The following is a 24,896-nucleotide window of genomic DNA, read 5'->3' on the forward strand; positions in this document are numbered from 1 at the left end:
CAATAGTAGGCGAAGATGGACAAGAGAAGGATGGAGTTGGGATGGAGGTGCAGCGCGTGCAGCCCGTAGTGGCCAAGGACCTCATAGAAGAAGTCAGAAAAGGGGGGAACCAGCCCACGGCGATGTTACTCGTGAAGAAGGGGAAAAAGGTACTCCCCTCAGGTTCCGGCGCGTCAGAGGCAACCCGGAGCTCCGTCTTCCCCCTCTCGTTGCTCTCCGCCGCCGTCAGCAAGCGCGTGGCGGCGAGGCTCTTCTCCGAGATGTTGGCCGCGTCGAGAGCTGGTCGTACCAAGCCGGTGACGAGAAGGCTTGACCTTGCGCGGTGCCATTGGTCGCTGATGCGGTGGAGGATGGAAGCAGATCTGGGGATTTCAGAGGCAAGGCGCAAGAAAGGGGATCTGAGCACGGCGAAAGGAACCAATGAAGGCAAGCGCTGTCTGCGCCATCCTTTTGATAGTCGGGCAGTTGCCGAGGCAGCGTGGGGAAGCGGAGACGCCCACGTCCAATCAACCGCCACGCGTCGACCAAGGCCGCAGGCTATTGGGGCCCGCGGCGCTCCGCACTTGACCCTTGGCTTCGCCTCGAAGCCAAGCCCGAGCACGCCTTGGGCCCGGGGGCTACTATCGGCGTTCTGGGAACGGGGGTCCCTAGACTTGCCTGCCTGTGGCCCACGGCGTGGCTCTGCAAGCGGGCCCGTACGGCCCATCTTCACCAGCAAGCATTCAAGACCCTCGCGAGGGGCCAGGCCTTGCAAGGTAGATGACGCAAGGCCTCCTCAGGAGCAGCCTCACCAGGTTGGCTCGCGAGGGGCAGAGAGATCAAGGCAAGGCAAACCTCGCGAGGTTCTCGTGACGTGAGCCATGACGACCGAGACCAGGCGGGCGCCAGCGCGCAGTGTCCTTGTTTCCTCTTTGGTCCCAAGGAGGAAAGCGCAGGCGCGGAGTACCGAGGCGTCAAGCAAAGGTTTCCATATCAGTGCAACGAGACCAAGACCACCAGGACGGCAAGACGAAGGTCACCATGGAGCCCAAGGAGGCGTCACGACAGAGCCTTTTGCAGGCGAAGACTACTTTTGTCAGGATAAGCTGTAGTAGCTGTCCCCTTTCAAATTGGCCGTTGTTGGCTCCCTTCCCGCTCAATATTTGGGAAGAGGACCAGGGCCTCTATAAATAGGACTAGCCACCACCATAGACGGGAGGACTGCGATCATCCTCACCCACACCAGTTCACCAAGCACAAGAACACCTCGACCTCAGGAGGTTGTTCTTCCCCTTATAACTATTCATCCTCAGCCCGCGAGGCAATCCACCACCACCACACTGGAGTAGGGCATTACACCACAACGGTGGCCCGAACCAGTATAAATCCTGTGTTCTTTGTGTTGCGAGTTCGTCGAGTTAGTCCTTGAGATCTTAGCGAAGCTAGGACGTATATCGGTAGGGGGAGATCTTCGTGCGCACCCCAGAGTTTGAACCTTAAGGGTTTTGTCGGAACCCGTGATCCGACAATAATCATAATCATACAGGCTAGACTTCTAGGGTTTTAGCCATTACGATCTCGTGGTAGATCCACTCTTGTAATACTCATATTCATCAAGATCAATCAAGCAGGAAGTAGGGTATTACCTCCATAGAGAGGGCCCAAACCTAGGTAAAACATCGCGTCCCCTATCTCCTGTTACCATCAACCTTAGACGCACAGTTCGGGACCCCCTACCCGAGATCCGCCGGTTTTCACACTGACATTGGTGCTTTCATTGAGTGTTCCGCTGCGTCATCTTCAAAAGGTTCGATGGCCCTGTCAATCATCTACAACAATGCTGTCCAGGGGGAACTCTTCCTCCCCGGACAGATCTTTGTGTTCGGCGGCTTCGTACTGCGGGCCAACTCGCTTGGCCATCTAGAGCAGATCGACAGCTACGCCCCTGGCCATCAGGTCAGATTTGGAAGATTGAACTACGTTGCTCATATCCATGGAGTCTTGATCTTCGATGGATTCGCGCCCACGGCTGCCGCTCCCTGCCACCGCAATGAACATGACCTAAATCTGTCATCGGACCATACCCAGGAGATAGCACCTGTAAGTGCTCCGGCCCTAGATCCGGAGCAGATTGCGCCCTCCGAGGACGGGAAGCTCAACCCCGCCACGGAAGCCACACACTCAGCAGCGTTGGAGCCGCACACAGACCCAACTTTGAGCGGGATCTTTGTCACCGGAACCTCGGATTCGTCTCCGGCCATAGGTTCCGAACCACGTGCATCCGCGGCCATCGAGCCTGATCGGGCGCCGATCGTCGAATTCAGCGCCACGGACATCTTCCGGCACTCACCTTTAGGTGATGTGCTAAACTCATTAAAAACCCTCTCCTTAGCAGGGAACTCACAGTCGAATTATATCCGGTTTGAGCTAGGGGCTGATGACGGGGAATTTCGCTTCCCACCGACCTACCACTTCATAGCCACTGTCGAAGACTTAACCGACATGCTTGATTACGGCTCTGAAGACATCGACGGTATGGATGACGATGCCGAAGAGGAGCAAGGCCAAAACCCGCCGCTTATCGGGCGCTGGACGATCACTTCTTCGTACAACATGTACATGGTGGATACACCCAAAGAGAACAATGGCGATAACGGGAAGGATCCAGTCGAGGATAAACCTCGTGAGATACAGCCAAAACGCCGACGTTAGCGGTACCACTCTAAATCACGCCGTGGAAAAGACAGCGATACCGACACGAGAGAAAACAATACTCCAGATGATGCCGAAGTCAACAAATACCCCGTTGAGCCAACCTCAGAACAGGACGAATGGGAGGACGGGCGAGTCAGCCCTGATGAACATGCCGTAAACGAAGACTCGGAGGACAGTAATTATCTTCCACTCTCCGAGGATGAGGTGAGCCTTGGCAACGAGGATTTCATCGTGCCTGAGGAACCTCTCGAGCAGGAGCACTTTAAGCGCCGGCTAATAGCCACTGTGAGGAGCCTGAAAAAGAAGCAGCAACAGCTTCAAGCTGATCAAGACCTGCTCAACGACAGATGGACTAATGTCCTGGCTGCCGAGGAATACAGCCTCGATTGCCCAACTAAGTGTTACCCGAAGTGCAAATTGTTACCCCAATTCGATGACGAGGCGTTGGAGCCTGTACCATCAACGCGTAATGCGGCTGACCGACCACCACGTGGCCGGGATAAAGCGGCACCTCAAACCGAACACCAGCCAGTCCCACCTCACCGTAAAGGAAGAGATAAAATGGCTCGGGGTTGTACATATGACCTACCACAGGACCTAAAAAACAGAACAGGTCAGACCAGATCGATCTACGGATCGCGGGGGCGTGCCCTGACACACGACGATGGCCATTTGGCCGGACGTGACAAACATCACCATGCCCGGGCCGAAAATCGCAGACAGACTACATCCGAACTACGTCGCGACTTGGCCCGATACAGAGGCGCCACACACCCCCTCTGCCTCACTGACGAAGTAATGGAGCATGAATTAACAGAAGGGTTTAAACCCATAAATATCGAATCTTATGATGGAACAACAGATCCCACGATATGGATTGAGGATTTTCTTCTCCATATTCATATGGCCCGCGGTGCTGACCTTCACACCATCAAATACCTCCCGCTAAAACTCAAAGGGCCAGCTCGGCACTGGTTAAACAGTCTTCCTGAAAACTCTATTGGCAGCTGGGAGGACTTGGAAGACGCCTTCCGCGACAACTTCCAAGGTACATACGTATGACCTCCAGATGCTGATGACTTAAGTCACATAGTTCAACAGCCCGTAGAGTCAGCCAGGAAATTCTGGACCAGGTTCCTAACTAAAAAGAACCAGATCATCGACTGCCCGGATGCTGAAGCCCTAGCGGCATTTAAGCATAGCTTCCGTGATGAATGCTTCGCCCGTCACCTCGGCCAAGAAAAGTCGAAGTCCATGGCAGCCCTCACGGCACTCATGACCCGTTTTTGTGCGAGCGAGGATAGTTGGCTAGCTCGTAGCAATAACACCGCAAGCGAAGCTGGCATCTCTGAGACCAAAAGCAGCAACGGCAAGCCCCGACGCAACAGGCACAAGCGTCGAAGCAACGGTGATAATACCGATGACACGACGGTCAATGCCGGATTCAGTGGTTCCAAGTCCGGCCAGCGGAAGAAGCCATATAAAAGAAACAATCCGGGCCCATCCAGCTTGGACCGCATACTCGATCGTCCATGCCAGATCCATGGCACCCCAGACAAACCAGCCAATCACACCAACAGAGACTGTTGGGTTTTTAAACAGGCCGGCAAATTAAATGCCGAGAACAAGGAGAAGCGGTCGCAAAGCGAGGACGATGATGAGGAGTCCTGTCCGCCGAACACAGGAGGACAGAAGAAGTTCCCTCCCCAAGTTAAAACAGTGAACATGATATACGCTACCCATATCACCAAGAGGGAGCGCAAACGCGCGCTCAGGGACGTCTATGCAATGGAGCTAGTCGCCCCAAAGTTCAACCCATGGTATTCCTGTCCGATCACTTTCGATCGCAGGGACCATCCGACTAGTATCCGTCATGGCGGTTCAGCCGCACTGGTCCTCGACCCAATAATTGATGGATTCCATCTCACGCGAGTCCTCATGGATGGCGACAGCAGCCTGAACCTGCTCTATCAGGACACAACGCGCAAAATGGGCATTAACCCCTCACGGATCAAACCCACAAAGACTACCTTTAAAGGAGTCATACCAGGTGTAGAGGCCCGTTGTACGGGCTCAATCACACTAGAGGTTGTCTTCGGATCCCCGGACAACTTCCGAAGCGAAGAGTTGATCTTCGATATCGTCCCCTTCCGCAGTGGCTATCACGCACTGCTCGGACGAACCGCATTTGCTCGACTCAATGCAGTGCCACACTACGCTTATCTCAAGCTCAAGATGCCCGAACCACGCGGCGTCATAACAGTCATTGGAAACACGGAACGCTCCCTCCGTACCGAGGAGCACACCGCTGCTTTAGCAGCCGAAGTACAGAGCGGCCTTTTTAAGCAAAACCTTAATTCGGCGGCCGAGCTCCCGGACACTGTCAAACGAGTCCGGACTACTCTGCAGCAGGACAGCCCGGCTTGTCAAGAGCTCGACTAGCAATTTGGCCTCCATCCCAGTCCCGACCAAGTGGCGGCATTCGTACCGCGCGTACATAACTACGCACTCAAAATACCATGGGCATAGACGGAGGCATAATTAGACTGTGATCCATAATACGGCTTGACCTTCCATGGACACACTTACTTTCACTTTTTCCTTCTTCTCCTTTTCAGGTTTTCTTTTCCACAGGCCTTTCCTGACGGCCTGATCACCGGTCATTTCGAAGGATAGATACACCAAGACGGCAAGAAGCATTGATGTATAAGGGCATTCCTAGGTGGTCTCTTTAACGATCACTCTACCTGTTTTCAGGACCCGCACACAGCTCTCCCTTGGTCGTGGCATGTTAAATAGCCCTATTTCTTATTACACTACTTGTACAGATACACTTTGACGTATTAATCAAATTATAATGGAAACCGTTTGCGGCCCAACTTCTGTGGCACTAGCTTGCTACTCTTTTTTCTTCTTCTTGATAATCTTATCAAATTGCACCCGTACACTTTGGTACGCTTTAATCCGCCAGGGGCTTCATTGCGCCCCATAATGCGGCAACAAAGTCCGAACACTTTTTACAGTATAGTTCGGCACCTCGAATTTAGCATTATATGCATTGGCTCCGAATCATGTCTTTGGTCAATAGTTGGGTTTCCCGGCTCCTGTGCTTGCTACCTTACGTTCCGCTATATCGGCTAGGGTAGTAAAGGGAGAACTACTGCGACTGTGTCCTGGTTTATCCGGATGAGCACCTCAGTAGAGAAAGCCGAAAACTGACTGCCGTGATGCGGCGTGAGCCGGTCAGCTCTTCGGAGGTTTCAAAATCTTTAGAAATTTCCTTTTTTCCGCATTATGCGATGAATCGGTTCTTACCCGATCAGGTGTTTACAGCACCCTAGTTCGGATACTAGGGGTTGCGCCTAAATTTTTATTGTCAAGCTCTTATGGTAAGTGAGGGTGATAAATCCACATAGTCCGATTGTCTGGTTCGTTGCGCTAAACACCTCCTTCAAGGACCAAACAAATTGGATCAAGAGTGTTTAGATTCCGTCCCGAACACCCCCGTACTACCTACGTGGGGGCTGAAGCCGACGACTGGCCAACTGCCAGATCTCATAAAAATGGCCGCACAGGAGGTAAAATTTTAACAAAACATTACATTACATAATTGACTTTGTTTCATAATAGAGGGCGAGATAATATGAATGTATTCATTCAAAGATCACATCTTTCGCACACTGCTCCGCCACAATGCGGGATCCCTCCAGGACATTGTCAAAATATAGCTCGGGCATGCGGTGCTCCTTGCCCTCGGGCGGCCCCTTGGTCGTGATCTTGATGGCGTTAATCTTCGCCCACTGCACCTTGACGCGGGCGAAGGCCATTCGCGCACCCTCGATGCAGACGAATCGCTTGATAATGTCAAACCGGGGGCAGGCATTGACCAGCCGCTTCACGAGCCCGAAGTAGCTGCTGGGTATAGCTTCGACAGGCCATAGATGGATTATTAAATCCTTCATGGCAAGTTCGGCCACCCTATGCAGTTCGACCAGCTGTTTGAGCTAGTCCCTAAAGGGTACCGGATGTTCTGGTGCAAGGTATTGCGACGAAAACAGCTTCTCCGTTGAGCTCCCCTCTTCGGCTCGGAAGAATTGCGCAGCGTCAGAAACACTGCGCGGAAAATCCACAAACGCTCCTGGAGAACTCTAAATCCGGGTTAGTAAGAGGTACCTCTTCTTCACATATTTGCTCTGCATAATGAAGGCCTTACCCGCCGCAATCTTCTTGGCCTCTTGAATCTCCTGGAGAGCGCCCTGGGCTTCAACTCGGGCATCTTGTGCGCTTTGGCGAGCCTTGGCGATTTCGGCCTCTTGAGCCAAAATATCATGCTCCAAGGACTTGCATTTCTTCACGGCATCCTGGATCTATTGCTGGACCTCACCGACCCTGGCCTCGTGCTTTTCGCGGGCGGCTTGTTCCTTGGCAGCTCTCTCCTCGGCCTCGGCCATCACCTTTTTAAGGGCCTCGACCTCGGTCGCCGCCCCTCCAAATATCATAACACTATGGTCAATACAAATCATCTATTCTTTCTGAATATACAGCAGGTCATTCCATACCTTGCTTCCTTGCCTGGCCGAGCTCGTCCTCGACCTGCTCCAGCCTCTGCTTCAGTCCGGAGACTTCGGCAGCGTGGGAGGTCGCAGTCAGCAACGACGCCTGCTCAATCACATAGACACATATGGTTAGTCTTCTGCGAACATTCTTTGATCCTCTTTCCGGCTTTTCTTTCCGAACACTGAACAGAGTCTCAGGAGCTACTGTCTATACTGTGACATTCTTTTCACATAATCGCATTGCTTACCTCAAAGCCTGTTAGAAGGCATGTGCAGGCTTCGGACAGTCCACTCTTCACGGACTGAATCTTTCCAATCACCGTACCCATGAGGGTACGGTGTTCCTCCACAATGGAAGCACTTCACAGCGCCTCCAGGAGAGCATCCGGTGCCTCTGGTTGGACAGAGGTCACCGGCGGAATGGGCACACCTCCTTCTTTCGAAGGAGGCTACCCGCTGGATTCCGGAGCCGTATAGGTCTCAGGGATCGTATTCGGCTGGGGGCCGAACTGAATATGGCCCCCATCGCCGGTCTCCATGAGGATTTGCTCCCCCATGTGTCCGGCGGCCGAGGTTTTACCCACCGGCGCCGCCCTGGCGGCCTCCTGAGTCTCTCCCCAGCCTGGGATCCTTCGGGACAACACCTCGGTGTCATTCATGGTCTGGGGAGAGGAGGCCGCTGGAAGGGATCCGCTATCCATCGCCTTCGGGTCCAACGAATTCCCCGAAGATGAGGACCGCTCAAGGTTGGACCGAGCCGGGCTGCAAGTGCATGATTCAACATATTAAGACTACAAAGTAGAGAGGCCAGATATATGAATGCGTTCGGGTTTTTTAGTACTCACAATTCGGCCAGGGGCTTGTCTCGGGGGCGCGGCTCTAGGCTGCTGTCGATGTCCCACGTAGAGTTATCCACGAGGGAACCCTTCCCCCTCTTGGACGCCTCTGCCTCCAGATTTGTGGAGGCCGCCCTCTTCCTTCCCCCCTCAGGGGAGACTTGCTTTCTTTCTCCTCCTCCTCGTCGTCCTCGGCGGCGGCGGAGTGAGTCTTGGTGTCTTCGGACGTCGCGTCCAAAGCGCCCTTGCGGCGGGGGCCATTTCTGGCCCCCTTGGCCTTCTTCTTGGCCTTCTTCTCCGGCGCCTGGTAGGGTGCCGGAACCAGCATCTTCGTCAAAAGCGGGATGGCTGGTTCCTCGGGTAGCGGAGCCGGACACTTAATCCACTCCGCCTTCTTTGTCCAGCCCTGAAAAAATAAATAGTGAGGTTTGGCTATCTTCCCTGAATAAGCAAGTAAAGGATACACCTTGAAACGCGAAAGACTTACCGCACTGGCGGGATGGGCTATGGCGTGCCCATAATCCTCGGTCGTCTTCGGCCGCGTCTCGTTGCCCTTAAAGAGCACCTTCCAGATGTCTTCGTGAGTAGTTCCGAAGAACCGTTGCAAGGTCTGGTGCTCGGCCGGATTGAACTCCCATAAATGGCAAGTCCGGCTCCGGCATGGAAGGATCCGGCAGACTAGCATCACCTGGATCACATTGACAAGCTTGATGTTCTTGTCCACCATGCTCTGGATGCGCGTTTGCAGCGCTGTCAGCTCATCCGACGAAGACCAATTCAGGCCCTTCTCTAGCCAGGAGGTGAGCCGCATTGGGGTTCCAGATTTGAATTCGGGAGCCGCGGCCCAGGTAGCATCGCGGAGCTCTGTGATATAGAACCATAGTTCCTGCCACTCTTTGACGGTCTCCACAAAGGTACCTTCGGGCCATGTGACGTTGGGCATCTTGCTCACCATGGCACCTTCGCACTCTGCGTCTTGGCCATCCACCACCTTCGGCTTCACGTTGAAGATCTTAAGCCACAGTCCGAAATGGGGGCGAATGCGGAGGAAGGCCTCGCACACGACAATAAATGCCGAGATGTTGAGGAAAGAGTTTGGGGCTAGATCGTGGAAATCTAGCCCGTAATAAAACATTAGTCCGCGGACGAAAGGGTGGAGGGGAAACCCTAGCCCGCGGACGAAGTGGGGGATGAACACCACCCTCTCATTGGGCTTCGGGGTGGGGACGATCTGCCCCTTGGCCGGAAGCCGGTGGGCGATTTCTTTGGCCAGGTACCCGGCCGCCTGAAGCTCGGTGATGTCCTTCTCCTTGACGGAGGAGACCATCCACTTGCCTTGCGCTCCAGATCCGGACATGATCGTGTGCTTTCTTGAGGCAGAAAAGATAAGGACTTGGGCGCTGGAGCTCGAGAATGGGAGGGCAAAGAGAGGGAGAAGGCGTGGGCGAAAGAAGGGAATCCTTATCTCCTTATAAAGGCAGTGAATATCAAACGCCTCCCTACTCACCTTAGAACTTGCCTATTCCCAAGGGTTGTGTAGACGGCACGGTTGGATTACCCACGCCCGTATTGATGAGAATCCCGTGGTAAGGGGACACGATCTCTGCTTCGACAAGATGTGCCAATAAAACCGCGTCTCGAAACGTGGATCGGCAGGCCAAAAACGGTTCGAAATAATAACCGGGCAGAGACGTGATGTCACGCTACAAAAAGTTGTCAGCAGATTGGACTCGTGGAATGTTATACTCTCTACGGTTGTGCGTGGCACTTGTTTTGCAGAGCCGGACACGTTCGTTGTATTCGAAGACTGTTTTGGAGTATTCGGAGAAGGAACCCGCCTTGCAATGCCGAACACAATTTGTGTGCCGGACACATCGTCATTGAAGCCTGGTTCAGGGGCTACTGAGGGAGTTCTGGATTAAGGGGTCCTCGGGTGTCCGGGCTATGTAACGTGGGCCGGACTGACGGGCTGCGAAGATACAAGACCGAAGACTCTCTCCTGTGTCCGGATGGGACTCTCCTTGGCGTGGAAGGCAAGCTTGGTGTGTGGATATGAAGATTCCTTTCTCTGTAACCGACTTTGTACAACCCTAGTCCCCTCCGGTGTATATATAAACTGGAGGGCTTAGTCCGTAGAGGCAGTCATAATCATAATCATGCAGGCTAGACTTCTAGGGTTTTAGCCATTACGATCTCATGGTAGATCCACTCTTGTAATACTCATATTCATCAAGATCAATCAAGCAGGAAGTAGGGTATTACCTCCATATAGAGGGCCCGAACCTGGGTAAAATATCGTGTCCCCTGTCTCCTGTTACCATCAACCTTAGACACACAGTTCGGGACCCCCTACCCGAGATCCGTCGGTTTTGACACCGACAACCGCTCCTATGCATTTCTGCACATAACGGTTGGATCTGAGGGGGCCCTATTTAAGGAGGTGCTTCTCCTACCTCCCACCTACCTCTTGCCTCTCTCTCTCCTCCATTACTGCCATTAAAGCTCTCTTGCCCGATCTCTCTCTCTAGCCACTCAAACTCGTTGATTTGCTAGGGATTGAAGGAGGAGACCTAGATCTACACTTCCACCAAAGGATATTTGATTCCCCCATTCTTTCTTGTGTTGATTTTGTTACTCTTGGGTGCTTGGGCACCCTAGACGGAAGAGGTCACTTTGGAGCCACATTCCATTGTGGTGAAGCTTCAGGGTTTCGTTGGGAGCCTCCAACTAAGTTGTGGAGAGAGCCCCAACCTTGTTTGTAATGGTCCGGTTGCCACCTTCAAGGGCACCAATAGTGGAATCACGACATCTCACATTGTGTGAGGGCGTGAGGAGAATACGGTGGCCCTAGTGGCTTCTTGGGGAGCATTGTGCCTCCACACCGCTCCAACGGAGACGTACTTCCCCTCAAAGGGAAGGAACTTCGGTAACACATCCTCGTCTTCACTGGCTCCACTCTTGGTTATCTCGTACCTTTACTTGTGCAAGCTTATTTTGTGTAGTATCCCTTGCTTGCTTGTGTGCTTGTGGTTGTTGCATCATATAGGTTCCTCACCTAGTTGCATATCTAGACAACATACTTTGATGCAAAGTTTAATTTGGTAAAGAAAAGTTAAAAAATTGTTAGTTGCCTATTCACCCCCCTCTAGTCAACTATATCGATCCTTTCACTCTGTCGACTGAGCAACCTTTGGCGTCGACTGCTCAGATTTATGGCCCGATCACGCAACCTCAAGCTCCAACTCCACCGACTACGTCATTTGCTCCATCATCCACTCCGTTTGTTTCGTACAATGCTCCGGAGAGCCAAGTGGGAGCTGCCAAGGAACCTATGATCCAGGCAGGTCTGATGATGGACCGACTGAAAGTGGTGTATGACACCAGCAAGTCCGCCTACGATGCCAGCTGTGCTCTTCAAGGCAATGTCCGAGTAAGTGGGATTGTAAGTTGATTTCCGATTGGTATTCCAGCTCGATTCTTGCTCTGTCAGGATATGCTATCTGAAAACTGCTGCTTTATTATTCGTAAGATGCCAATCTACACCTAGCACCTGTAAACCCACTGGCTGTTTTCCATAGCTGGGTAGCTCTTTCATTCGAATTAGACAGGTCGTGTCGAGTGAGATCTTGGTCCAGTGGGGGCACGCTGAGTGCACCCACTGGGTGTAGTCCCCGAGACTGCTGTTGAATGTTTGATTCGGGAGCAGTCTTAGAACTCTTTTTGTCGTAGTAATCTGACCTTGCGCTTTTTTCACTCGGAAGTAGCAGATCTTTTTACCCCTTCCACTCGGGCTGGGCGGACCATGCCGAGTGGGAAATCGAACCAGTGGGGGCACGCTAAGTGCACCCAGTAGGTGTAGTCCCCAAGGCTGATGTTGAATGTTTGATTCAGGAGCAGTCTTAGAACTCTTTGGCAATTTGATCTCGCACTTTATCGCTCGGAAGTAATTGGTTTTTTGTTTCTGTCGATTGACTTGTCTTTGTCATCGACTGCAGAAATCTTGTGAGCTTGGAACTCAGTATGTTGCCTAGGAACAGGAGAAAATCCAACTCAAGCTCGACCTGGATCTGGCCAAGAAGAACTTGAAGAAGGCTCAGGATGAAGCGAAACTCATGGGAGGTAACGACTTTGTCGACTGCACGCCTTGTTATTCTTCCTTTCCCATCCTCTTTCGAGATGAGTGAGTGATCCCACTCGAACAGATGTACGTAGTGAAAACCATCAACTCCAAGCTTGATTGAGGAATGTTATTTCTTTAGACAAAATGAAGCAGACTTTGGAGCAAAAGGACCTTGACCTTGCGGGGGCGCAGAAGACGGCGCGTGAGAAAACAGAACTGGCTGACAAGAAGCTGGCTTCAGTCGGCAAGTTAGAGGAGGAGATGACTGTTGTTGACGAGGCAAAGAAGGAAGCTGCACAACTGAGGGACGAGAAGGTGGCCCTAGACGACAATGTGGATGTTCTCACTCGGAAGAGGGACGAACTGGAGGCTTATCTAGGAGGTCTTGCCAAGAAGATGTTCCTCATGCTCGAAGGTACTTTACCTCGTCCGACTGGATTCGAATACTTTTTCACCATGTTGCTGCCAATTCATTACTTTCTTTGCGTGCAGAGTTCTACCAGAACTTTGAGGAGGAAACTGGGCGGATCGAGACAGGACTGGACCCCATCAACTCTCCCATCAAGGATGAAGCTGCCATGAACGTGCTGCGACTGGAATCTCGTCTCGCCAGCGTCTTAGACTACATTGCCCGACTGAAGGTCACGCTGTCGCGAATCGACATGGAGTTATGGCCAGAAGATGTGCTTGAGAATGACCTCGGGTCGCTGATGACTCGACTCAATGAAGTCCCCGACCGAGTGCAAGCATGGAAAAAATCTGCAGCTCATTGTGGTGCCGATGTGGCCTTATCCAGCGTTCGAGTCCGCTGTAAGGAGGCTAGGGAGGACAAGCTGAAGGCGCTCCAGGTGGCAACCACAAAGAAGCTCCAGTTTGAAAGCTTCATGGAGACCTTCATCGATGCAGCCACTCATATCACCGACGGGATTGACTTGGACACCTTTGTCGAGCCAGCTAGCCCTCCCCCCGCCGAGTGAAAAACTTGATAATTTGACCTTATTTTCCTCGAAATGCCGAGTGATTTTGTAATCGTTAACTCTTTCGGGCCTGACGCCCGAGTACTTGTATTTGCGGTTCTGAACCTTGCTGGATTTATCCGAACTTGGTTGTTTTATTCGAATGCAGTTGCTTTGTCTCCAACGTTCTTGGATTTTTTGACTTAGGCGAATCTGAGATTGCAGCTAAGTCTCCGAGTGAGAAGATTTATCTTCTCTCGGAGTAGACGTTGTACTTGTGGTGTAGCTCAGGGTACACCTTGTTGTATTTGCGGATTGCTCCTGCCGAGTGGGGGGATTGCTCTCCACTCGACGTGTTTTTAAAACTTAGACGAGTACAGGGTCGCAGCTAAGCCTCCGAGTGAGAGGACTGCTCTTCACTCGGAGATTGTTTTAACTTAGGAGAATCTGGTTCGCAGCTAAGCCCCCGAGTGAGAGGGTTGCTCTTCACTTGTTTTTAACTTAGGCGAGTACGGGGACGCAGCTAAGCCTCCGAGTGAGAGGATTGCTCTTCACTCGAAGATTGTTTTAACTTAGGCGAATCTGGTTCGCAGCTAAGCTCCTGAGTGAGAGGGTTGCTCTTCACTTGGAGAATGTTTTAACTTAGGCGAGTACGGGGTCGCAGCTAAGCCTCCGAGTGAGAGGATTGCTCTTCACTCGGAGATTGTTTTAACTTAGGCGAATCAGGTTCGCAGCTAAGCCCCCTAGTGAGAGGGTTGCTCTTCACTTGGAGAATGTTTTAACTTAGGCGAGTACGGGGTCACAGCTAAGCCTCCGAGTGAGAGGATTTCTCTTCACTAGGAGAATGTTTTAACTTAGGCGAATCTGGTTCGCAGCTAAGCCACCGAGTGAGAGGGTTGCTCTTCACTCGGAGTGTGTTTTAACTTAGGCGAGTACGGGGTCGCAGCTAAGCCTCCTAGTGAGAGGGTGGCTCTTCACTCGGAGATTGTTTTAACTTAGGCAAATCTGGTTCGTAGCTGAGACCCTGAGAGGGTTGCTCTTCACTCGGAGAATGTTTTAACTTAGGCGAGTATGGGGTCGCAGCTAAGCCTCTAATGAGAGGATTGCTCTTCACTCGGAGATTGTTTTAACTTAGGCGAATCTGGTTCACAGCTAAGCCCCCTAGTGAGAGGGTTGCTCTTCACTCGGAGAATGTTTTAACTTAGGCGAGTACGGGGTCGCAGCTAAGCCTCCGAGTGAGAGGATTGCTCTACACTCGGAGATTGTTTTAACTTAGGCGAATCTGGTTTGCAGCTAAGCCCCCGAGTGAGAGGGTTGCTCTTCACTCGGAGAATGTTTTAACTTAGGTGAATCTGGTTCGCAGCTAAGCCCCCGAGTGAGAGGGTTGCTCTTCACTCGGAGTGTTTTTGAAACTTAGGCGAATCAGGTTCGCAGCTAAGCCACCCACTGAGGGATTTGGACACATATGTTTATGCGAAAACAATCATTAAGATGAAGTGGAAATCATGTCTTTGATAATCAATCTGAAAGGATTCTTATAACAACTCGACGATCCGAGTGCTTAGGTATAAAAATGGCGGAGCAGATCTGCGTTCCAGGAGCGCGGCTCGTCTTTCTTCTTAGACACATTGAAGAGGTGATATGCCCCGTTGTGGAGCACCTTGGTGACGATTAAAGGGCCTTACCAAGCGGCGGCGAGTTTATGAGGCCGTTGCTGATCCACTTGGAGCACAAGGTCTCCTTCTTGAAATGCTCGACCTTTGATGTTTCGGGCGTGGAATCGACAAAGATCTTGCTGATAGATGGTCGATCGGATCAAGGCCATCTCTCTCTTCCTCCAGAAGTTCAACAACGTCTTGACGTGCTTGGTCTTCTTCGGCTTCTGAGAAGAGTTCTACTCGGGGCGCATTGTGGATCAAGTCACTCGGAAGCATAGCTTCAGCCCCATACACCATGAAGAAAGGAGTTTGACCAGTCGATCGGTTGGGGGTCGTCCTCAATCCCTACAGAACAGATGGAAACTCAGTCACCCAAGCACCTGCTGCACGCTTGAGATCGCGCATCAATCGAGGTTTCAGCCCTTGGAGGATCAAACCATGTGCTCTTTCAGCTTGCCAATTTGACTGTGGGTGCGCAACGGATGTGTAGTCGGCCCAAATGCCTTGGGAAGCGCAAAAAGCTCTGAATTCATCGGAATCAAAGTTTGAGCCGTTGTCCGTGAGGATGCTGTGCGGAACTCCATATCTGAATATTAGTTCTCTGATGAAACCGATGGCTGTGCTTGAGTCGAGGTTCTTGATTTGTTTGGCTTCAATCCACTTAGTGAACTTGTCGACTGGTACGAGCAGATGGGTGAAGTCGCTTCTGCCAGTCCTCAGGGCCCAATCATGTCCAGTCCACAAACAGCAAATGGCCAGATGAGTGGAATAGTCTTCAAGGCCGATGCAGGCTTGTGGGACATGTTCGAGTAAAACTGGCAACCTTCGCACTTCTCGACTATCTCCTTAGCCATTTCATTTGCTCATGGCCAGTAGAATCCCGCTCGGTATGCTTTGGCCACGATGGTCCGAGAGGACGCGTGGTGACCACAGTTCCCCGAGTGGATCTCATTTAAGATAAGTCGAGCTTCTTCTGGAGAGATACATCGCTGAGCTACTCAAGTAACATTCTCTCTGAAAAGCTGTCCACTTATTACCGTGAAGGCTTTGGATTTGCGGACGATCTGTCGAGCCTCGTCCTCATCCTCTGGGAGCTCCTGTCTAAGCATATATGCAATATATGGTACTGTCCAATCGGGAGTGATTACTAGAACCTCCATGATCAAGTCGACTACTGTTGGTACTTCGACCTCAGTCGGATTATAGCACTTATCGGTTGTGGGGGCTCCTCTGTGAAGGGATCTTCTTGTACTTATGGGGTATGGAGATGCTCCAAGAACACATTACTGGGAATAGGCTTCCGAGTGGAACCTATTTTTGCCAGATCATCAACTACTTGATTCTTGACTCGGGGTATGTGGTGGAGCTCCAACCCTTCAAACTTCTTCTCTAATTTCCTTACTGCATTGCAGTATCCAGTCATGGCGGGTGACGTCTACTACGCAAATTTATTCTTGTAGACTCGTGTTGGGCCTCCAAGCGTAGAGTTTTGTAGGACAACAACAATTTTCCCTCAAGTGGATGACCTAAGGTTTATCAATCCATGGGAGGTGTAGGAGGAAGATGGTCTCTCTCAAACAACCCTACAACAAAATACAAGAAATCTCTTGTGTCCCCAACACACCCAATACAATGGCAAATTGTATAAGTGCACTAGTTCGGCGAAGAGATGGTGATAAAAGTGTAATATTGATGGTAGAAATATATTTTTATAATCTGAATAAATAAAAACTGCAAGGTAGCAAATTGTAAACGGGCACAAAAACGGTATTGCAATGCTTGAAAATGAGGCCTAGGGTCTGTACTTTCACTAGTGCAATCTCTCAACAATGCTAATATAATTGGATCATATAACCATCCCTCAACGTGCAACGAAGAACCACTCCAAAGTTCCTATCTAGTAGAGAACATAAGACGGAATTGTTTGTACGGTACGAAACCACCTCAAAGCTATTCTTTCCGATCAATCTATCCTAGAGTTCGTACTAAAATAACACGAAGCTATTCTTTTCGATCGATCTAACCAAGAGTTCGTACTAAAATAACACCAATGCAAATTCAGATTCATAATATTCAATCCAACACAAAGAACTTCAAAGAGTGACCCAAGATTTCTACCGGAGAAACAAAGACAAGAACATGCATCAACCCCTATGCATAGATTACCCCAATGTCACCTCGGGAATCCGCGGGTTGAGTGCCAAAACATATATCAAGTGAATCAATACGATACCCCATTGTCACCGTGAGTATTGAATTGCAAGACATATATCAAGTGTTCTCAAATCCATAAAAGTATTCAATGCGATAACAACGAAATCTCAAAGGGAAAAACTCAATTCATCACAACAAGATAGAGAGGGGTAAACACCATATGATCCGACTATATTAACAAAGCCCGCCATACATCAAGATCATGGCATCTCAAGAACACGAGAGAGAGAGAGAGATTAAACACATAGCTACTGGTACAAACCCTCAGCCCCGAGGGTGGACTACTCCCTCCTCATCGTGGTGGCCGCCGGGATGATGAAGATGGCCACCAGTGATGATCTCCCCCTCTGGCAGGGTGCCGGAACAGGGTCTAGATTGGTTTCTCATGGCTTCAGAGCCTTGCGGTGGTGGAACTTCTTATCTAGGTTAACCCCGAGGGTTTTCGGAATATTTGGGAATTTATAGGGTAAAGAGGGGGTGCGGGAGGCCACCAAGGTGGGCACAACCCACCTGGGCGCACCTGGGCCCCCAGGCATGCCCTGGTGGGTGTGCCCCCCTCCACTACAAAAAAAAGACACATTCATGACATTTTGGGCCGAACGAATTTTTTTTCTGTCATACATATGACACTTCTATGATGATAATTGTGACAAAACCCGGTATCATCATAGATGTGGTGGGCTCCTACTTCTATGACAAAAAATCATGACAGAAAATGGGCTTTTCGTCTTGGGCGAGCTGGAGACGTAGCTGCATGACATTCTTTGAGCCGTCCATGACGGAAAAAACCATGGTAGAAGCGAGGGGGAGGAAAATTTCGGGGAGTTCCCGGTTACGGTGGGAGGTCAGGGGCCGAGCGATGCACGTTTCTCTCGTACACATACGTGCGTGTGTGCGAGGTGTTGGCTCTAACTGAACCCGAGCGAGGCGTTGGGCTCTAACTGAACTCGAGCGATTGCACTGCAGGCTACGCGTTACTGAACCCGAGCCGATCGATGGCTGTTAACTGAACCCGATCGAGCGATTCCTTCGCTACTGCTGCTAACTGAAGCCGATCAATTGGATGAACAGTGAGCGTTGCGGGGGGGGGGGGGGGGGGTTGGATGAACAGTGAGCGGTGGCGTTGCCTCTGGATGAACAGGACCCCGTGGTGTGGAGGGTTGGATGAACAGTAGACGGTGGAGGGGTGCCCGTGGAGGGGTGGTTGAACAGGACCCCGTGGTGTGGAGGGCTGGATGAACAGTAGACGGTGGAGGGGTGCCCGTGGAGGGGTGGTTGAAAAGGGCCCCGTGGTGTGGAGGGCTGGATGAACAGTAGACGGTGGAGGGGTGGTTGAATAGTAGCCGGTGGAGTAGCGCGCGGTGGAGGCTGGATGAACAGGAGCCCGTGGAGGCTGGAGGAGGTCGACGATGGAGATGAACAGTATCCCGTGGAGTCCCGTTTTGCGGTACGCCACACCCCTCCCGATCAACAGGACCCCCGTTTCGACCGTAGTGCTCCAACACAAGTCCGTTTCCTCCGTTTTGAGGTATGCCACACCCCTCCCGATCAACAGGACCCCCATTTCGACCGTAGGAGGTCCGTTTCCTCCGTTTTGCGGTACGCCAGACCCCTCCCGATGAACATGATCCCGTTTCGAACGTGGCCGGTCGAACACAAGGCCGTTTCCTCTGTTTTGCGGTACGCCAGGTCTCGTTTCCATCGCCTGTTCCGTCCAAGCCCTCCCGATGAACACGACCACCCATTCCGTTCCGACCCAGCCGGTTGGCTCCCACGCGTTCCGTTGCCTCCCGATGAACATGACGCATTCCGTTGCCTCCCCATAAACACGACGCATTCCGTTGCCTCCCCATGAACATGACGACGACGCTTTTTCTCCGTTCCGACCCAGCCATGTACACGAGCCCTGGCCGTACGTATGCGCGAGTAGGCGTTCGAGACCTTGCCCGTATGTACGTACGTGGCCATATTTTCTTTCTTGCACCCTGGCCGCTGTACGTACGTGTACATGCTACGTGCGCGCCTCTACTACGACACGTGCGCGCCTCTACATCGACCAGTATATATGTATGTACACGTTCGCGACCAGAATGGCAACGCTACGTACGCTTCGACCAGGTGGGTCCCGACTGTCAGGCACTTCCTTGCCTGCGAAGATGTAGCTGGTGGGTCCCAGCAGTTAGGGGGGCGAATTGTTTTTTTTGCCCGGACGCACTTCCTTGCGTGCGAAGGTGTAGCTGCTGGGTCCCAGCAGTCAGGGGGGAATCATTTTGTTTTTTTTGCCCGGACGCACTTCCTTGCGTGCGAAGATGTTGCTGGTGGGTCCCAGCAGTCACGGGGCCGAATCGTTTTTTTTCGGACGCACTTCCTTGCATGCGAAGATGTAGCTGGTGGGTCCCAGCAGTCAGGGGGAAACGTTTTTTTCGCAAAATACGGTGGCCCGTCCGGTGGGTCCCCGATGTCAGGTGGAGGAATAATTATTTTGCGCGTAATAAGGAGGCACTTCCTTGCTGCGGCCGTGGACCCAGCTGTCAGCCTCTCCACGTATAGTCCACGTCCGATGGAAGCCATTCCTTGACCATGTTGACCACGCCGCGCCGAGAGCACCAGGGCGGTGGACGACGGCGAGGCCTAGGAAGGGGACGATGCGGAGCTGGGGAAGATGCGGCAGTGGATGCCCACGCATAGAGGAGTATGAGGGTTCACTCGTTCGGCTGCGGTGTGAGGCTGCCGTCGCCGCAGAATAACAGGGGGTGTGGTTGCGTAGAGGGATGGCCTGGCCAGCGGTGGGACTAGTAGGGGGCGGTGAGGCCTCCGCGGCATCACAGCCGGCCACGGGCGGCAGGAGCAGGCGGCACGACCGGCGCTGCTTTGGGCGGCTGGAGCAAGAAGACCAGAGGTTGAAGAAGCACTACGGCCGTTGGATGGACATCGTACGGTCACTGGAGCTAGAATCGTTCATATATTGACTAAAGTTAACAAAGGCCTCCGTCCCAGTCAACTTAGTAGGCCCACAAGTCAGCCTCCCACCAAGGCGGGTCCCAGCTAGCAGGGGGTATTCATTTTTTTGTGCGTAATAAGGAGGCACTTCCGGTGGGTCCGAGCTGACAGCGGGGGGGGGGGGGGGGGACGTTTTTTTTCGCGAAATACGGTGGCCCGTCCTGTGGGTCCCAGCAGTCAGGGGGAAATGTTTTTTTCGTGAAATACTGGTGGCCCGTCCGGTGGGTCCCTGCTGTCAGGTGGAGGAATAATTCTTTTCCGCGTAATAAGGAGGCACTTCCTTGCGGCTGCCATGGACCCAGCTGTCAGCCTCTCCACGTACAATACTCTTCCATGGAAGTCGGTCGTTGACCACATTGACCACGCCGCGCCGAGAGCACCACGGCGGTGGACGACGGCGAGGCCTAGGAAGGGGACGACGCGGAGCCGGGGAAGACGCGGCAGTGGAAGCCCGCGCGGAGAGGAGTACGAGGGTTCACCGGTTCGGCTGCGGTGTGAGGCTGCTGTTGCTGCAGAATAACAGGGGGTGTGGGTGAGTAGAGGCATGCCCTGGCCAGCGGTGGGAGTAGTAGGGGGCGCTGAGGCCTGCGCGGCAGCACAGCCGGCCACGGGAGGCGGGAGTAGGCGGTCCCCCCGGCGCTGCTTTGGCGGCTGGAGCAAGAAGATCAGAGATTGAAGAAACACGACGGCCGTTGGATTGACATACAACGGTTACGTCTGCTAGAATCGTTTGTTGACGTATATAATAACTAAAAAAATCTTGCATACGCGTCAACTAAACAGGCCCACAAGTCAGACCACTCCCTCTTTTTTTAATAATTTATATATAGCTCATGGCAACTTCTTATGCAATTTATTGCAGTCGTTTTTTTGGTTGGCCAGGGCCAATTTCGCATATTTCTGTGGGTTCCAAACTATTTTTAATACCGAAATGTCGAGCCAGATTTAAAGTACTTTGAAGATATATTTAAATTAGGTTAATGCCCAGTGAAATAGGAATCTGAAAATGTGAAAAAATTCAGAAATTATAAAGTAATTGCCAATTTGTCATCTATTTTTATATTTACAACCCATTTCATATTACTTTCAAGATTTGCACGCATCTTGAAAGAGTTGCAGCCCATCAGGGCGTAGAAAAATAAGTAGGCCTGGATTGGGTATTATTCAGAAAAAATAAACTGGGCTCATTTTCACAAAGAAAAAATAGCTGGGCTGGTCACATGGTGAACATAAAATATAAGCCTGGGCTAGACGGGCCACAGCCCAGTTCAAACCCTGCTTCGTCTCAACAATACCAAACAAAAAAAATACTGCTCGAGTAGCTACATCCCAGGTGTCAGCCGATCTTGTGCTGTTCTCTTGTCTATTGACTACATACGCTCACAATGTCGTGGGTCCCAGATGTCAGGAAAACACTAGGAGGAAGCATTTTATTTTTCCATACGCTGACGTGGTGGGCCCCTACTGTCATCCTCTCCACGTACTTCTGCCGATTCCTGTTTTTTGTTGACCATGTTGACAACGCGAGAGGGCGGCACCGCGGCGAGCGCACCAAAGCATGCGGAGGACGTCGGCGTTAACGATTTAGGAGACGGTGGGGCGGCGATGCGTGCGCTGAGGCGCAGCCAGCCGTGGGAGGCGAAAGCAGGCGGCCCCGCCGGCACTGGTTTGGTTTTGGTGGCTGGAGGAAGACAGGACTGAAGAAACAAGACAGATTGTAAAAGCAGCAGGAGTACTTAACAACTTTAACTGAAACCAGCAGGGGCACTTAACAACCAAAGCTGAAAGCAGTATGAGTACTTATACAGGTTCAACCGCACAAAGCACGCCTCGCACAGTGCTACTTTGCCTACAGTTAACCAAGGGTGAGGCCGCCAAGCCCCAGGACAAGGCCCAGGCGCCACCCCGCGCATCCACAACCTTCTGAAAGCGGCTTCATCTCGCAACATGGTCAATAAACAGGATATTCGCTTTAGAGCCATGGAAAAGCATGAACATAATCTTCTGTCCTATTCTCCAAGATGGACGGGCCTTCATTATTTGAGACCACCCATGAATAAGTATCTTTTCACCTCCAAGGGGAATTGAGTAGGTCGACATAAACATCATGTTGTGACCAAGCGCAAGTTTGACCCGACCATGGTTAGGCATCTGTATAGGAACAATAGAACTCGGCAGTTCCTGTTTCAAGAAGATCACAGCTGTAAAACTTTGTATAAGCAATAGTTTATGAACAACATATATAACAGAAAACAACTCGTACCATAAGTTTCTCGACACAGTTGGACCTGTTCAACGAGTCCAGCAGTGGCACACATATCCCACGTGGCCTTCCACCATTGAAACGCCCCACAAGGACCTCAAGACGATCAATAAAGTGTAGGAACTTGTGGATGTCGATCCAGTCAACTTCAGTGCCATTAGTAACAGCCGAGTTATTACAGAGTAACAAACGACCAGACTGCTTAACTCTGAAAAAACATACACGTGCCAACAATTATAAGAAAATATTAGTTAGAAGTAGCATCTTCGTGAGAGATTCGTTGCTACTTCTAAAGTTAAATTGTGATTAGTTAGACAGAATAGGTGGATTAAGAAGTAATCGAGGCAACAAGCAAGAACCAGATGCAAAACTAACATGGATGAACAATTGGAACGACGTTGGGGTGGAAGATTGCAGCGAAGATGAGACCAGGTTCTGCTATTTCCATCAACATTCGTTCGCCAACTTTCAGTCCGTAACACTTGAGAAAGTTTATCCAAGTTCGGCCATAAAAAAAGCAGCGATCTTCTTGGTTCATGAACCCAACTCGGAACTTATATCCATGGCTTGTCTTCACTGTGACCATTAAACTAGTGTATTCAGTTATGGCAAGGCCGAGCATCTTGAGTACATGTGTTCTGGCAGAGCAAATAATACACTGCAGAAAAAATAATATGAGAACACAACATGTTCAAAAAAAACCCACCCTCCCGGATAGAAAAGATGATTCTAGGAACATACTGTGCGCGTTTCAAAATGTTGTGTTAGGATGAGAAGGAACAAGTGTGGCGTCTCGCCGAGGGCGCAGAAACCTGTAGGGTACTCGCACTTTGGGCACTGCAAATGAAACACACTAGATTCAGTAGGAAGAAAAATGCATCAACGGCTGCCATCCTAGGATTACCTGCGACCAAGTGACTTGGATTTATCGGGGATGGATGAAGAATTCGTACCTGGTTCTCCATGAGAAAACCCTATGCAATCGCCGAGAGGGGGTTTTCTCTGAACAACCAGACGAGGGAGAAGGGGATTCAGGCCCAGTGAAATATTGCCGCTTCGTCCGTCCAGCTTACTGCTAAAGCTGGAAAGGGGGGTGGTTGTGATTTGACGGCTCATTGGGCATTACTGCGGCGCTACGACCGGGGTGTGTCTGTCGTGAAGTTGTGCACTCTAATTTGTGCATATGGCACGTGGACCCGTTGCCGGTTGCCCCACATATCAGCGAAAGGAAGTAGAAAGACAAGAGTAACTAGTTACACATAAATATATTTTTGGACAGAGAGATACTCCCTCTGTAAAGAAATATACAAATCTTTTATATCACATGCTCACCTTGCCATGAAATATACTCCCTCTGCAATGCACGGGCATTATGGGGGTTCAGCTTTTTTTATGGGGGTTCAGCTGAGAATATAATACTCAGATAGGCTCATGGTTCTGGACTTTGGGCCGCAGGCCGACCCTGCATGTTTGGGGGGCCATGTGTTCTACCTCAGCATTTTTCATATTGCAAGCGATCGGTACGGCGCTGGTTTTAGATGCTATCGTAAGGCGAATACACAAAATTGAATAAAGCACGGCAGCTGTTGGAATGAAATCAAACGACAGTTCCTAACCAGCCATCAGAGTTGCAATTCTATCAACGATATACCATGTGATAAATAATACTGTCGTACTACTTATACACACAGGACACTTGTTTCACCATGCCAGATTATTACATCAAAATCTCTCGAAGGATAGATCAGTTCGGCAGTTGCATGCTGCTACTGAAGAATTTCAAAGTTGATTTGGACCAGCTCTCCTTGACGAGAAAGTTCGATTTTGACATCATCCCCTACCGCAAGATATGATTTAGATTTGAACCTTGACCATCCTTTAGCATCAATCATCATGCGACCATCCTTTGTACTTACGGTATATTGAGCAGGTTCATTCACACCAAGGCTGCGCATGGTAAGAGAAACTTGGCCGCGGTCACCCGGATTGTTGAACGACTCCCTCGTTGCTCTAGGAATTATCTGTTTGCAAACAACAAGACATACCCAAACAGTTAGATCAACACAGTGAATCATGTGAAACAACATGGAAAGAAAAAAGAATGAAGCACTTGGGCGGCCAATGCTTACCAAGAAGGTGGACATGTCGGTTTTTGTAAGGACTTTGGTATATGAAGTGCGAACTACAGCCTAGTCTGTTGCCGGTGCAACTGCACGGGCCAGAGCAGATGCAAGTGCAAGTGTTGGTGCAGGTGCCAAAGCCGCCGCTGCTGCCGGAGATGGTGCTCCTTGTAGAGCTGGTGCCGGTGTCGGAGCAGGTGCCGGTGTCGATGCCAGATCCTCCAGTAGATCAGACTGATCCGCTGACGCGGTCGGTGCCCAATCCTCAGCTGGATCAGACTGAGCTGCTGCCGCTCTCAGTGCTAGAGCAACTGCCGGTGCTCAATCTGTGCGAGACAGCGGCGATCCTGTCTGGTCTGCTATGATCAGCTTTCTAACTTGACTAGGATCCGTGACCGTGATCCAGTTTTTTTCTTCATTTCTTTTAAACGCGAGAAGGACTAATTGTGGCGTTTTTGTTAAACCAAACTGCAGTTCAT

The sequence above is a fragment of the Aegilops tauschii genome, chromosome 7, assembly GCF_002575655.3.
Source record: "Aegilops tauschii subsp. strangulata cultivar AL8/78 chromosome 7, Aet v6.0, whole genome shotgun sequence".
Taxonomy (NCBI): Eukaryota; Viridiplantae; Streptophyta; class Magnoliopsida; order Poales; family Poaceae; genus Aegilops; species Aegilops tauschii.